General features: G+C 43.8%; 1 long non-coding RNA gene across 1 annotated transcript in view; it reads left to right on the top strand.

The window, feature by feature from the left end:
* Positions 1–15,737, top strand: part of LOC134935126 (uncharacterized) — a 332,446-nt gene that overhangs the window by 158,821 nt on the left and 157,888 nt on the right. Inside the window, exons 3-5 of the long non-coding RNA XR_010179919.1 lie at positions 3,138–3,287; positions 4,880–4,918; positions 12,444–12,482. This is a non-coding gene — a long non-coding RNA (uncharacterized LOC134935126). The remainder of the gene's footprint in view (positions 1–3,137; positions 3,288–4,879; positions 4,919–12,443; positions 12,483–15,737) is intronic.

The following is a 15,737-nucleotide window of genomic DNA, read 5'->3' as shown; positions in this document are numbered from 1 at the left end:
AGTGCCCCCCCTCTCTGTTTTAACCCTGTTTCTGTAGTGCAGTGCAGGGGAGAGCCTGGGAGCCTTCCCACCAGCATTTCTGTGAGGGAAAATGGCGCTGTGTGCTGAGGAGAATAGGCTCCGCCCCCTTTTCGGCGGGCTTCTTCTCCCGTTTTTCTGAGACCTGGCAGGGGTTAAATACATCCATATAGCCCCAGGGGCTATATGTGATGTATCTTTTAGCCAGTATAGGTATTTCATTGCTGCCCAGGGCGCCCCCCCCAGCGCCCTGCACCCTCAGTGACCGCTGGTGTGAAGTGTGCTGACAACAATGGCGCACAGCTGCAGTGCTGTGCGCTACCTCATGAAGACTGAAAAGTCTTCTGCCGCCGGTTTCTGGACCTCTTCACTCTTCGGCATCTGCAAGGGGGTCGGCGGCGCGGCTCTGGGACCGGACTCCATGGCTGGGCCTGTGTTCGATCCCTCTGGAGCTAATGGTGTCCAGTAGCCTAAGAAGCCAATCCATCCTGCACGCAGGTGAGTTCACTTCTTCTCCCCTAAGTCCCTCGTAGCAGTGAGCCTGTTGCCAGCAGGACTCACTGAAAATAAAAAACCTAACAAAACTTTTACTCTAAGCAGCTCTTTAGGAGAGCCACCTAGATTGCACCCTTCTCGGCCGGGCACAAAAATCTAACTGAGGCTTGGAGGAGGGTCATAGGGGGAGGAGCCAGTGCACACCACCTGATCCTAAAGCTTTTACTTTTGTGCCCTGTCTCCTGCGGAGCCGCTAGTCCCCATGGTCCTGACGGAGTCCCCAGCATCCACTTAGGACGTCAGAGAAACAGTGCTTTACCTGACAATTTTTGCAGGCCATAATCACCTGTATACATTAGGCAGCTGCCTAGGACACCAGGATCGGAGGGTGCCACTGAGTCTGCCTATCGCAAAAGTAAGGATGTCTCAGAGAAAGACATCCTTTTACTTAATGCATTTGGTGGCTGTGGAATTTCTAAGACACCATTGGTTGCAATGTTGAGGGGAGGTGGGAGCAGTAGTTTTGCCTAGGGTGCAGCGAAACCTTATACTAGCCCTGCCTGTATAACCCAAGGGATGAGAGTCTCTGTGGAATAATATAGAGAGCCTGATTCGTTACAGAGTCTGTGTCTTTTGCCCATCTTTCATCTGCAACTTGCTGATGCTAAAGTCCTGAGATGCCTATTTTCAGGGTCTTTAGACACCACCATCGGTCGCACAATACTCCATCAGAGAATGGCCTTATGTGTACATTTATTGTGCATCTGAGACTGCAACCACTTTGGAGACGCGCCCGCCACACTTCCATTACTTGCCCATAAGATGGACTATCTTCATGCCTCTGTATAGCCACCGCCCAGGAATGCCCATTACATTTCCAAAACAATTCTCAATCCATGCTTCTCAATTGATGCTGCAAATTTATATTCACTCACTCTTTGACCTATGCGCTGTGCCCACCTGTCACTCACCATTCCATGGCGACGAGTACTCTAGCATGACAAGATGAGGGGCAGGGTGCTGTGTACACAGTACAAGCAGAGTGAATGCTGACATAAAGTCTCTCTGTAGAGCTGAAAACCAGTTCAGTTATGTGCTGCACCAATATTGTTGGACAGCCATTTACAGGATTTTAATGTGATCTCTTTATATTCAATACAGAAACTGATGCCAAAAAGAGAGGTCACATAGAACTGAAAGGCAGATTGCTCCTACATAATCCCCTGCATGTACAGAGAAGATAAGAATGTAAAGATATGATTTGGATATAATCTTCTAGTGGTGTCAGTATATATGATGTACAGTCCAAAAATGTGGACACCACTGATAAATGTCATCAGGGGCCTTTTTCCCCTCTGGTACAGTAGAAGAAGGTTCTAGGAGTGGAGCCCTAACCATTCGGTTTAATGGAACGAGAAATTAATGTTTAAAACATTTACAGGGCAATTCGATTAACAGCAAGGTGCACAAATTACGACTTATACGAGAGCTACAATGCAGATTTTCCTACGACTCTCCACACATTGTGAAGGAATACCGGTGATGTTTTGGGGTTGCTAGGGACAGGGCCGTCTTGACAGCAGTGTAGGCCCCTGGGCAAAGCAGTGCACTGGGGCCCCTACCCATCCTCCAGCGGTGTGGGTGGGGGATGCTGTCAGCAGCAGTGCTGATGTCCCGTGGACTGTAAGGGGTTTTTAAATCCTGCTTAGTGTTTAGGACCTGGAGCTGTCATTTCTGATAATTACTCCTTTACTGCACAGGTGTGGAGGGGGGCACTAAACTGTAGAAGGGGAGCTTTGGGCTGAATGAAGGGGCCCCGGTATATAGGGTTTTAGGGGGTGTTTAATGCTTGTGGAGGTGGAGCAGGGACTGGCTGCTGGAAGGCTGATATCTCTGGTTCAGGGCATGGTAGAGACAAGCTGCCAGTGTCTACCAAGAGGGAATAGTCACAGTGTTTGGAGTATACTCTCAGACAGAACTGGTGATATTGAGCCGGGAAGATCAATTAGCAGGCTTGGCCAGGGACCACTGCTTTGTAGTCTGATATCTCCGGTTCCCAGGACCAATTTTCAAAAACCTGGTAACTCTGACAAGAGGGGACCCTCGGCTATCATCCATGGGCCCATAGACTCTTGGGTCCCTTGGGCAACTGCCCAGTGGGAAAAAAAAGATGGCCCTGGCTAGGGATACAGTCCAAACACTGGGAATTGTAGAAACACCTTTTCATTAAACTGCCCCTCAGAATTTGGAATTAGCCTTAAGTAGGAGTTGTGATAAAAAAAATAAGCATTATTGTAGTAATGTGCTGATGCTTTGCTAGCAATTAAATAATATTACGTTATACAGCAATTCATGTCAGTGCTGAAACCACAGTTGAATTCTGGGACAGTGCTGGCTTTTCCAGACATTGGCTCAATTGACAGATGTGGCATTTCAAGGATGTTGCACCACAGTAAAGACCACATGTGTAAGAAAGATATGGGTATCACATTTTTGCAGAATTTCCGCAAAATCTGAAAAAATTCTAAAAACTAGTAAAAAAAAATAGTTTTGTTTTGCTATAATGCATTCATGTCATCATTATTACACATTGTGCTCCCTCCCTTTCTTCTCCCATCCTACAGTGTGCTGTATAAACCAGCTGAGGACAGGGTAGAAAACATAAAGGGCCAAGAAAGGAGGTCCAACGTCTTTTCTGTGTCTAAAGCTAAAACCTCAGAGAGGAGTTTGTTTACATTGATATAATGGATGAAATCTACATTGTCTGAGGCATGGTGAGTGGGAATGAAACCTACCTGGTCAGGATGTATTAAGGAGGGCAACACTACATTCAATCTATTAGCCAAAATCTTTGCAAATAGTTTAAGGTAGGTGTTGAGCAATGAAATGGGACAATAGTTGGAAGAAAGGGAAGGATCCTTACCAGGTTTTAGCAAAACAATATTTCTAGAGGAAGTGGATTCAGGGTGAAATGGGGACCCATGCAAAATCTCACTAAATAGATGAATCAACTCGGGGGAAAAGTTGCTAGGTAAAGATTTATAATAGGCCTTTGGGAAGCCATTGGGTCCAGGCACTTTAGATTGCTTTTGAGATTTGGGGGCCTGGGTCAACAGTGACATCTGCCCCTAGGACCTAAGCTGCAGCTTCAGAAATAGTAGGAAACAGAACCTTTTTACTTAAAACAAACTCCTTCTTTTGGCAAAACGTTTACAAACTACTTCATACACCCTAGTTTTATCTGAAGAAACGGTAGCAGAGCTTTTTTGGGATCAGCCAAACCTTCCTGGATACATTTTTGCATTCGGGTTTTAAATCACCCCTGGTTGCCCATTGTTTTTCGATCTAGTATTGGCCCTTCACTCTGTTGTCCCATTCACATAAAAAGCAAGGGTACTATGTGTATCCTGTTTGCTGACCAGGGAGCATGGACAATACTTTGAGATCATCACATATCAGGGGTTATATAGGTTTGTTAGCAAACCAAGAAAGTTTGCAATTGGGCAAAACCATGTTGCACTGCAGGTAAGGAGATGTAACATGTGCAGAGACCAGGGCCAGCGACAGGGGGTGTCAAAGGGGACAAGGATCAGTGGGGCCCCAAGGATACGCAGCTTAGTGCCCGGAAGGGATGTAAGCCATCTTGTCCAATTAAGGCAGCGAGCTGTGGGCGGTGCGGGTGCGGTCTCAGAGTGACAGGAGCCTCTCACACACAGTGACTGTGTGGTAGAAGTGTGCATCCACTCTTCTGAGTCCAGCTCTGTTGCAGGCATTTATAGGGCATGGCAGAAGCTCCGCTGCCAGGACTCCTGTGCCCTGCGCTGGCCTCTTCTGGTGAGGTGTGAGCGCTGTATGGTACCTGCTATGTGGTGTAAGGATCTGGATACTGGGGAGTGCAGCGCAGGTGTGGCTTGGTGAGAGGATACAGGGCTTTGGGATGGGGTGGGGAAGTTGTGAATGCAGCATGGAATAATTGAGAGAGACAGACTTTGGGGTGTGTGGGAGGAAGGAGAGAGGGAGACAGACTGTGGTGTGTGTGGGGAGGAAGCAGAGATATACAGTACATATATATATTCTGTTTGCATGTGTATACATATATATATATATATATATATATATTTATTTATTTATTAAGTGTCTTATATAGTGCAGCAAATTTAGAATTCAGTGTAACCCCTACTGACTAGCGACTCCTTTGGGTTACTAGAGGGTATTGCTATCTAGTGCCTCCACCCAATCAGTTTTGGTTTGGGCTAGATTGGGAACGCCCGTTATATGAAATGTGAATAATTGTATGTAACTATTTAGGTTATGACAGTAAATTTTCACTCTCACCTTATCTAGATTCTTCTGTCTTATCTTCCAGACACGTACCCGGGCTGTTCTCCGGAATTCCCTTTGACAGGTAAGTTCAGTGAATAGGAATACTACACAACCACTTGCTTTTAGTACTTATATTTTGTGCATTCAAGTGTATGACTACAACATAAACATTAGCTTACCAACATACTATTATGTTATACAATAGTATCTGCATGCACTACAAAAAAACCTCAGGGTGAACCGGTTATGTAAGAAAAAACAAACCCATTTAACCAAATTATCACTTGTAGTAGTTAGGATTGCGCAATAATATCCCAGTTTAATATTTCTGTCCCTCCTATCAGAGGCTTCGTTGGTGCACTTGTTGGGGCCCTGGATAATATCATATATAGTAGCTGAAATCGGAGGGTTTATGCTGATGATGATCTATTCCACTGAAGAAGTAGTTACTAAAACTGGTTGATATGCTTATAGAGACATATATATAAATCTATCCTGGTTTCTCCTTAAAAGCTATGGCTCAATCCATGTAATCACTAATAATAGTCTCTTCATGGATAATGGTTATTGCCTGTATTGATCCACTATTACTGAGTGACGATGGTATTTTATTCCCCAGTCCTATACAATCCACTTTACTGCATAAACACCATAAAGTCGAATGAATTCACCAGTCATTTATCATACCCACTCAGCTTATTAATTTACAGGGTATATCTTTAAGATATTATTTTAGTTCTACCAGGGTCTCTGACAGGAATCAGTGAAAATATCCAAATTAGTGTCCGCAATGTTATTTATCTCATATAATATTGTCGCAATTACCCCTATTGCTCCGCTGGTACTGAACCTCCTATAAATGATGCAGGGGTTTAAGGGGCTATGCCTTCATATATCACTGAAGGATTTCTAGAGTTCAATTATGATAGTGGATCTGACGATATAGATAGTGTCAATTGTATACGATCACTTATAAGGGTAAGTGTAGCAAAATTTTGTTGAAGTCTTTCTGTATTTTCTTTTCCCTTCCTATGGATCCTCAGAGTATACTATACTATAACATCTTGGTATGCATGGCATCCTTCGGGGGTCTCTCATACTGCCCCCCTGAAATCTACTACGATGTGGGCAGACTTATCATCAATTGGGCCAGTTACCCGGTGTTCCGTATAACCTGCTAACAATATATTGTTCTTCTTCTCAGAGCTGCGCTGCTATAGTCAATGTCACTGACACTTTTTAAGGAGGTTTAGTACAATGGTTCCCTCCCTATTATGGGAGGAATTAGAGCAGTTACTCACACCTCCTTGCTGGGTATTTGATTCTTCAGTCACTCTGTCACTGCTCCTCCCCCGGCCGCTGCTCTGCAGAATACCTTATCCCGGAGAGGCCGTTTATCCGTCTCCACTTCACGGATACAAGGTCCCCTAATTACCAGCAGCGGTATGTACAGAGGATGAAGGAGACTTTCCGGGGCTCTTGATCCCGTCTTGGATCCCGCCACTTCTGAGGTACCTCACCACCTCTGTTCCTCTCCGGCTCGCCACACTTGTTCTCCGGCTCTCCGTCTCCTCACACTGTCCCGCTCTCTGCCTCCCTTCCAGCGCGGCTCGAGCTCCCTCACCTTGTCTCGCTCTCCTCAGCCCCCACAGGGCGGCTCGAGCTCCCTCCACTGTCTCGCTCTCTCTGTAGTCATCCCTCTGACACACATCCAAAGGGCACGAGCGCTTCCAGAAACGTCTGTGCCATTATTATGCCCAATATTGTCCATACTCCATAAACTTATATATATATTATTATTATACACGTAAACAAATATATAACTTCATTACCTCCTCTATACTTATAGAATGTATTTAACATTAAACAGATTATTTATTTTATTACTATTACATTACTATTACAGGGTTACATGCTCCCCCTGGGGATTGGCACTTCTGAACTGAGTGACCATCACCATACTTATTACTATACTTATCCATCTATTATGTGCCCATTTTATATCCAAAATATGGCCAGGTCATTATTAAATGAGGGTGTATTACCAAAGGGACTTCCTTAGGGGTGCCCAACTGCTCGTAAGTTAAGATTCTTGGGGGCTTACGAACTCTTTGGGGTCGAGGTAAACTAACTAGTCCTTCCGGCTCTATCTCTAATCTTTCTGGGGAGACATCAAACACCTCGGAAGCTTCCCTTACTCCCCAACTTCCCTCATTCACTTCCTCGGTAACAGTTGCATCAATCACTTCAGCTTGTTGATGCGTTTTTTCTGAAACACTCTCCTCCCTTAAATATTCTGGATCTCGATAATAACATCCTGAAGCATAGTCCTCCATATTGTCACTATTCTCGGGAGCCAATATACCTTCATCATCCTGATCAATGTTCATCCCTTGGAAACCACCTCGATTACTCGGAGGAAGGTCACTTTCAAGATACTCCTCCCACCTTATATCTTGACCAATGGGGAGCAAATGCTGTCTATGATAAGTTACTACTGATCCCTGCCCATCAGCCCGTACCAATTGATAAGCAGGAATATTAGGTAATTTTTTAACAACCACATAGGGCTCACTTCTCCATCTATTGCTTAATTTCTTTTTCTTTGGTACCCCCAGCAGTTGTATTAATACACGGTCCCCTGGCTGCAAACATTGTTCCTTTAATCCATGGTCGAAGCGAGCTTTATTCTTTTCTCCCATATGCTTCGAGGCAGCTTCCGCTATTTGATAAGAATCTTTCAGCTGTTGCCTTAATTGCTTAATGTACTGCGAGTGTGATGATCCAACAGAATAATTAACCTGTGTCCCTAAGCAAACATCTACAGGCAGCCTAGCTTCACGACCAAACATGAGATAATAGGGTGTAAATCCAGTGGTCTCATTTCTGGTGCAATTATAGGCGTGCACTAATGTAGAAACATATCTTTTCCACTTGTATTTCCTCTGAGTTCCAAGAGTACCAAGCATATTTAACAGTGTCCTATTAAATCGCTCAGGTTGGGGATCACCTTGCGGATGGTAAGGTGTGGTTCGCGATTTTTTTATTCCACAGCATTTACACAATTCTTTAATTAGCCGACTCTCAAACTCTCTTCCTTGATCGGAGTGAATCCTTGCCGGTAGTCCATAATGGACAAAAAACTTTTCCCATAAAGTGTGTGCTACTGTCCCTGCTCTTTGATTTGATGTTAGATAAGCTTGAGCATACCGGGTAAAGTGATCAGTTACCACCAGTATATGACTATCTGATCCTTCCGGTCCTTCCAAAGTTAAAAAGTCTATGCATACTAACTCCATCGGCCCAGAGCAACTGATAGTCACTAACGGAGCAGCCCGTTGAAGAGGTAGGGTTTTTCTCAGGATACAGTTACTGCATGTCTGACAATAGTTCTCAATGTCTTGGTTCATAAAAGGCCAGAAAAAACGATCAGCCACTAATCCCTGAGTCTTATCATATCCCAAATGGCCATGCAGATCGTGTAATGAATTCAGTACCATCTTTTTATAATGCTTAGGCAAAATCAGCTGCAGGTTAAATCTCCCATCATTCTTTCTAACAGTTCTATATAACACTTCTTTCACGATCCTCAACTTAGGACGTTGTCGCCATAATATTTTGGAGATTGGTGACATTTTGGACCACATCACGGGAAGATGGGGATTCTCTACCAGTCTCAACACATCACCTATATCTGGATCCTCTCGTTGAGATATAGCCATCTGCTCCGGTGTTATCCGATCTAATCCCTCCAATTCCATACGACTTAACCAACAGTAAGAGAGAGGAATGGCCGCATCAGACGCTCCGGTGGACAAAATGGCAGCAGATTCATGATGTCGATTAAGACCTATATGTTGGCATAACCCCTTAACCGAGGCTGCAGGCACTTCGATCCACTCATCCTCTTTCACTTCACTATCTTCATGAGGTAGCCGGGATAGAGCATCCGCATCATAATTTGTAGCCCCTGGACGATATTTGATAGTAAATTCATAGTTAGTCAGAGCGGCCAACCACCGATGTCCAGTACAGTCCAATTTTGCAGATGATTGTATATAAGTCAAGGGATTGTTATCCGTGTGTACCGTAAATTGCACACCATATAAGTAATCGTGGAATTTTTCACTCACAGCCCATTTAAGCGCTAAAAACTCCAACTTATGTACCGGATAGTTTCGTTCACTGTGTGACAATCCTCGACTAACATAAGCGATGGGGCGTAAATGTTTACCATGTAACTGATACAACACCCCCCCTAGGCCCTCAAAGGAAGCATCTATGTGAACCTCATAGGGTAAGTCTGGTTGTACATAGGCCAATACAGGGGATTTGGTGAGAAGATCTTTTAAATGTGTAAACGCTTCTTCACAAGATGCTGTCCATCTTTCACCAAAGGGTTCTCGAGGCTTATAATACTGATGTTCCCTATCCTCCCTTGTAGGGCGTGATCTTTGATTAACAGGGGGATACCCTCGAGTCAAGTCAGTCAATGGTTTGGCAACTATCGCATACTGTGGCACAAATTTACGATAATAACCACAGAATCCTAAAAAGGACCTTAAATCTTTCAAGTTTTCAGGTCGAGGCCAGTTCTTAACAGTCACCACTTTTTCCGGATCTGTGGATATGCCTTGCCTGCTCACTATGTGTCCCAAATATTTCACAGACGATCGACAGAGCTTACATTTTTCAATTGACAATTTTAGCCCACGTGCCTGAAGTCGATCGAGTACTTTAATTAGCCTTTCATTGTGCTCTTCTAGATTTTTTCCGAAAACGATGATGTCATCAAGGTACACAAGTACCTCCCGGTAGCACATGTCCCCGACGGTCTTTTCCATGGTTCTTTGAAACGTAGCGGGGGCTCCTCTTATGCCTTGAGGCATCTTTAGAAACTCAAAGAATCCAATTGGGCAAATGAAGGCAGTCTTGGCTTGGTCATTCCGGCTCATAGGAATTTGATAGTAGCCGCAGCGTAGATCCAGCACAGAGAACCATTTACTCCCGTTTAAACAATCTAGGGCTTCGTCCACCTTTGGAACTGTATACTGATCCGGCACAGTGCGACTATTTAAAGTGCGATAATCAATGCATAGCCGGATCTCTCCATTCTTCTTACGAGCAACCACTATAGGGGAGGCATAGGGACTTTCAGAGTCGGCTATAACATGATTCTCCAGTAAATTTCGTAGATGTTCTCTTACGTCCTCAAAGTCAGCGGGAGCTAATCTTCTGGACCTCTCCCTGAAAGGGGTGTTATCCGTAAGAGTAATGTGATGTTCTACTCCAGTAGCGGTACCAAGATCCCAGTCACCCTTAGAGAAGACGGATTCCCTTGACCGTAGTTGTTCCATCAGAATTTGTTTGCTATCTGAATCTATATCACTTCCCTTAAAGCATACTTCTAATTCACTATCCAAAGATGAACCATCCCAGAAGTTACTATTCCCATTGGTGAATACACGACAACTTTCAATTCGATGGCATCGGTAAGTGTCTTCAGGATTTTGTTCTACTACACCAAATTGATGTCCCTTCTCTTGCTTACCACACCATCTAATTAAATTACGAAACAGGTTAGTATTGGTCCCGATTATGGCTGATAACTGTCCATTATCCCCTGGAGAATCGGCATACCAATGCTATCAACGGAACGGTTTCATTAGGGGTGATCAACCCGGGTTCAAAAGAAATTTGGGTAATAATATACCCTAAATAGGGGTATTTTTGTTCGCTTAATCCCCATACCGTAAGGCCACTAAGAGGTTGAATGGAGACGTCAGCTAAATGTTCCCTATACCATGATTCAAATACTATAGACACTTGTGACCCACTGTCCATTAATATGGTACAATCTTGTCCGTTAATCATGGCCTTGATGAGTGGAGCAGGACCCATAAGACTTTCTGGGATATGGTCTACCCACTGTGCACTCCCCATAGCTCGAACGTTTAGAATCGGGGAGCCTGTGAGGGGGTCACAGCACTCCCACTGAAGTTTTCCAGTTGAAGATTTGGTGGTGCAGGAGTGTGAGTGGTATTTCCTCCCCGGCTGCTTCCACTGCCAGGACATTCAAAAGACCTATGTCCAGGCTGACCACAACTATAGCATATAATGGGATTCCTACTCCTATTTCCCTGAGTCATTCCCCTTCCTCTCATGCCAGTCCATCCGGTATTAGACTGTGTGCTGGATTGTAAAGCAATCAACTGATCGATTTTTTTATTTTGTTCCTCAATCAACTTCAACAGCCTCTCATCCATATTAGGGGGGGATGGAGTGGGTAATACTACCTTCACTCTTTTTATATTTTTTTCTCCGGTATCTATCTGAATCTCTTCTAATTTAACCTCTCGTACCAATTCAGTAAGAGTAGGAGGAGGTCCTCGAGCCATGGTGCATCGTAGTCGCTGGGCCACTGGATGGTTAGTCATGGCTCCCTTCAACACCTGTTTCATACGTCGCTCATCTACGGCCCCAGTTTCAATACCTCCTTTATCGACAATCTGATAAATGAGTCTATCCACCCTATAAATATAGTGGGTCAAAGTCTCCCCCGGCTCCTGGTACGTCCTATTTAGGCGAGCTAACAAATCACCCACATCCTCAAGTGTTCCATATGAGAAGTCCAGAGCTTCGATATAATCCTTTAAAGTGGCTGTTGTTTTACTCCTCCTAGTAGCCTGAATTACCCGCATAGCAGGTCCCCGTAAACTCTCTACTATTCTTTGTTTTTTTATATGCTCTGGGCAATGCCATTCTTCCGAATGCTGAATGGCAGCCTCTCGCCAGGTGTCATACGTCTCTTCTCCAGCCGGTACTGGTGTAATTCCCGAGAATATTCTGAGTCTACGGTATCCTCCCTCATAATGCCAACGCTCCAGTTGACTGACCATCTTGTCTACAACCGCCTCTACTCCTGCTCCTGAGACATCCTCCTTATTCCCTGACGACTCCTGGGGGTCAGCAGTATTCGGGGAATCCACTACCAGGAGGGGCCCAGTAACTGAGTCACCTCCCGATAAGGCCTCTGCGGCCACCAACTCCTCCCCTTCAGGCCATATTACTTGTACTTTCCCTCCAACAGCCCCTTCCACTACTACCATGAAGGGGATTAACGTCTTATCCAATGGGTTCCTATTACTGATAAATATAGCATAGGTATCCCCAGATTGTCCTTTCCACCTATCCACTACACAGGGCTGAATGATGCCATAAAAGTTTCCCACTGCTCTTATTGCCAAATCATCATTAACTGCGTTAAGGGTTCCAATAAGAGCAAAACTGCATATAGGTTCCACTCCCTTCTCCCTACACCATCGATAAACATCTGTAACTGAAACCTCCTCCATTCTCACAGAGGTACCAGTATCTCTTTTCGTCGGGATCTCAGCAGTGCCTCCAAATGTAACCCCTACTGACTAGCGACTCCTTTGGGTTACTAGAGGGTATTGCTATCTAGTGCCTCCACCCAATCAGTTTTGGTTTGGGCTAGATTGGGAACGCCCGTTATATGAAATGTGAATAATTGTATGTAACTATTTAGGTTATGACAGTAAATTTTCACTCTCACCTTATCTAGATTCTTCTGTCTTATCTTCCAGACACGTACCCGGGCTGTTCTCCGGAATTCCCTTTGACAGGTAAGTTCAGTGAATAGGAATACTACACAACCACTTGCTTTTAGTACTTATATTTTGTGCATTCAAGTGTATGACTACAACATAAACATTAGCTTACCAACATACTATTATGTTATACAATAGTATCTGCATGCACTACAAAAAAACCTCAGGGTGAACCGGTTATGTAAGAAAAAACAAACCCATTTAACCAAATTATCACTTGTAGTAGTTAGGATTGCGCAATAATATCCCAGTTTAATATTTCTGTCCCTCCTATCAGAGGCTTCGTTGGTGCACTTGTTGGGGCCCTGGATAATATCATATATAGTAGCTGAAATCGGAGGGTTTATGCTGATGATGATCTATTCCACTGAAGAAGTAGTTACTAAAACTGGTTGATATGCTTATAGAGACATATATATAAATCTATCCTGGTTTCTCCTTAAAAGCTATGGCTCAATCCATGTAATCACTAATAATAGTCTCTTCATGGATAATGGTTATTGCCTGTATTGATCCACTATTACTGAGTGACGATGGTATTTTATTCCCCAGTCCTATACAATCCACTTTACTGCATAAACACCATAAAGTCGAATGAATTCACCAGTCATTTATCATACCCACTCAGCTTATTAATTTACAGGGTATATCTTTAAGATATTATTTTAGTTCTACCAGGGTCTCTGACAGGAATCAGTGAAAATATCCAAATTAGTGTCCGCAATGTTATTTATCTCATATAATATTGTCGCAATTACCCCTATTGCTCCGCTGGTACTGAACCTCCTATAAATGATGCAGGGGTTTAAGGGGCTATGCCTTCATATATCACTGAAGGATTTCTAGAGTTCAATTATGATAGTGGATCTGACGATATAGATAGTGTCAATTGTATACGATCACTTATAAGGGTAAGTGTAGCAAAATTTTGTTGAAGTCTTTCTGTATTTTCTTTTCCCTTCCTATGGATCCTCAGAGTATACTATACTATAACATCTTGGTATGCATGGCATCCTTCGGGGGTCTCTCATACTGCCCCCCTGAAATCTACTACGATGTGGGCAGACTTATCATCAATTGGGCCAGTTACCCGGTGTTCCGTATAACCTGCTAACAATATATTGTTCTTCTTCTCAGAGCTGCGCTGCTATAGTCAATGTCACTGACACTTTTTAAGGAGGTTTAGTACAATGGTTCCCTCCCTATTATGGGAGGAATTAGAGCAGTTACTCACACCTCCTTGCTGGGTATTTGATTCTTCAGTCACTCTGTCACTGCTCCTCCCCCGGCCGCTGCTCTGCAGAATACCTTATCCCGGAGAGGCCGTTTATCCGTCTCCACTTCACGGATACAAGGTCCCCTAATTACCAGCAGCGGTATGTACAGAGGATGAAGGAGACTTTCCGGGGCTCTTGATCCCGTCTTGGATCCCGCCACTTCTGAGGTACCTCACCACCTCTGTTCCTCTCCGGCTCGCCACACTTGTTCTCCGGCTCTCCGTCTCCTCACACTGTCCCGCTCTCTGCCTCCCTTCCAGCGCGGCTCGAACTCCCTCACCTTGTCTCGCTCTCCTCAGCCCCCACAGGGCGGCTCGAGCTCCCTCCACTGTCTCGCTCTCTCTGTAGTCATCCCTCTGACACACATCCAAAGGGCACGAGCGCTTCCAGAAACGTCTGTGCCATTATTATGCCCAATATTGTCCATACTCCATAAACTTATATATATATTATTATTATACACGTAAACAAATATATAACTTCATTACCTCCTCTATACTTATAGAATGTATTTAACATTAAACAGATTATTTATTTTATTACTATTACATTACTATTACAGGGTTACATCAGTATATATATATATATATATATATATATATATATATACACACACAATATAGAAATAATGGAAAGGAGCGCTCTAGTTTGTCACCAGTACACAGTGTAAATAAACAGTGTTTGTAACCTCTACTCAGAGAGGGATAAGCTTAAATTATATTTGTGAAACACTCCTCATATGCGTGAATGAGTGGCAGCTCTTGCCCAGTGAGTGAAAATAATATATATCAAGTGAAGTGCAAAAAAGAGCGCCTGCTAGTGTTTCCTTAAAGGAAATGGTGAAACAAATCACCTTGTGAGACAAAATACAAAAACAATATGCCAATGACTTATCTTCAATTTTAAAGATATTCTTCGGTCAACTGACCCATAGATGTTGGAACATATGGATGAGAAAACAAGAATCACACATAGTGCATACCGTTATGACCATATGGATAGAATAGCTCTTAATTAGGAACTAGGCTTGTTCCAAAAAATACACATTCTGAGCCATCTTTTATATAAAGAAAGACATACAATTTTAATAACATAAACATAAAACAAATTTTCCAGTAGCGAATACAGGTAGCACACGTACAAGATAAAAGTGTAAAAGGGCTTATCTGTCCACCAAGGGAAGTTTTAGGTACGTTGCAAGTCCCTGTCCGATGCAATTTTAATAATATACAAATAAAATTTTCCAGTAGCAAATGCAGGAAGCACACGTACAAGATAAAAGTTTAAAAGAGCTTATCTGACCGCAAAGGGAAGTCCTGGGTTCGTAGCAAGTCCCTGTACCAACGCGTTTCATCCTGTAGTCTAGGACTTCATCAAGAGGATGTGAGCAGGGGGACAGCAGGATATTTATAGCAAACCAGGAAGTTGTATTTGCATACAGCATGTGACCTCACTTCCTGTCATGGAAATGTGCTTTTAATCCACTAATGTATAAGTAAACATATATATACTGAAGGAGCTTTAAACTAACAGACGGGGGTAATGGAAAAGGATATATACAAGATTACCACATTGCCCTGACGAAAATGCTGCTGCATTGAAATGTTGGCTGAAAGTGGCTGTCGTTGTGTGCTTTATTCCTGAGTGCTGCTGTTGAAACTTGTTTATTTATACTGTGTATACAGTATATAAAATCTAAGGGGGCTCCAGAGATATCACTGTACCAGGCCCCAAGATTTCTGTTGCCGGCCCTGGTTGCAATGACCTCTCTATCTGTCCCTACGTCCCTGCTGCCTCTCTATCTGTCCCTACGTCCCTGCTGCCTCTCTATCTGTCCCTACGTCCCAGCTACCTCTCTATCTGTCCCTACGTCCCAGCTACCTCTCTATCTGTCCCTACGTCCCTGCTGCCTCTCTATCTGTCCCTGCTGCCTCTCTATCTGTCCCTACGTCCCTGCTGCCTCTATCTGTCCCTGCTGCCTCTCTATCTTTCC

This window comes from Pseudophryne corroboree, chromosome 6 (assembly GCF_028390025.1).
Source record: "Pseudophryne corroboree isolate aPseCor3 chromosome 6, aPseCor3.hap2, whole genome shotgun sequence".
NCBI classification, from domain to species: domain Eukaryota; kingdom Metazoa; phylum Chordata; class Amphibia; order Anura; family Myobatrachidae; genus Pseudophryne; species Pseudophryne corroboree.
Note: the sequence above shows the minus strand (reverse complement) of the source record. Positions and strands in the feature narration are given on the sequence as shown.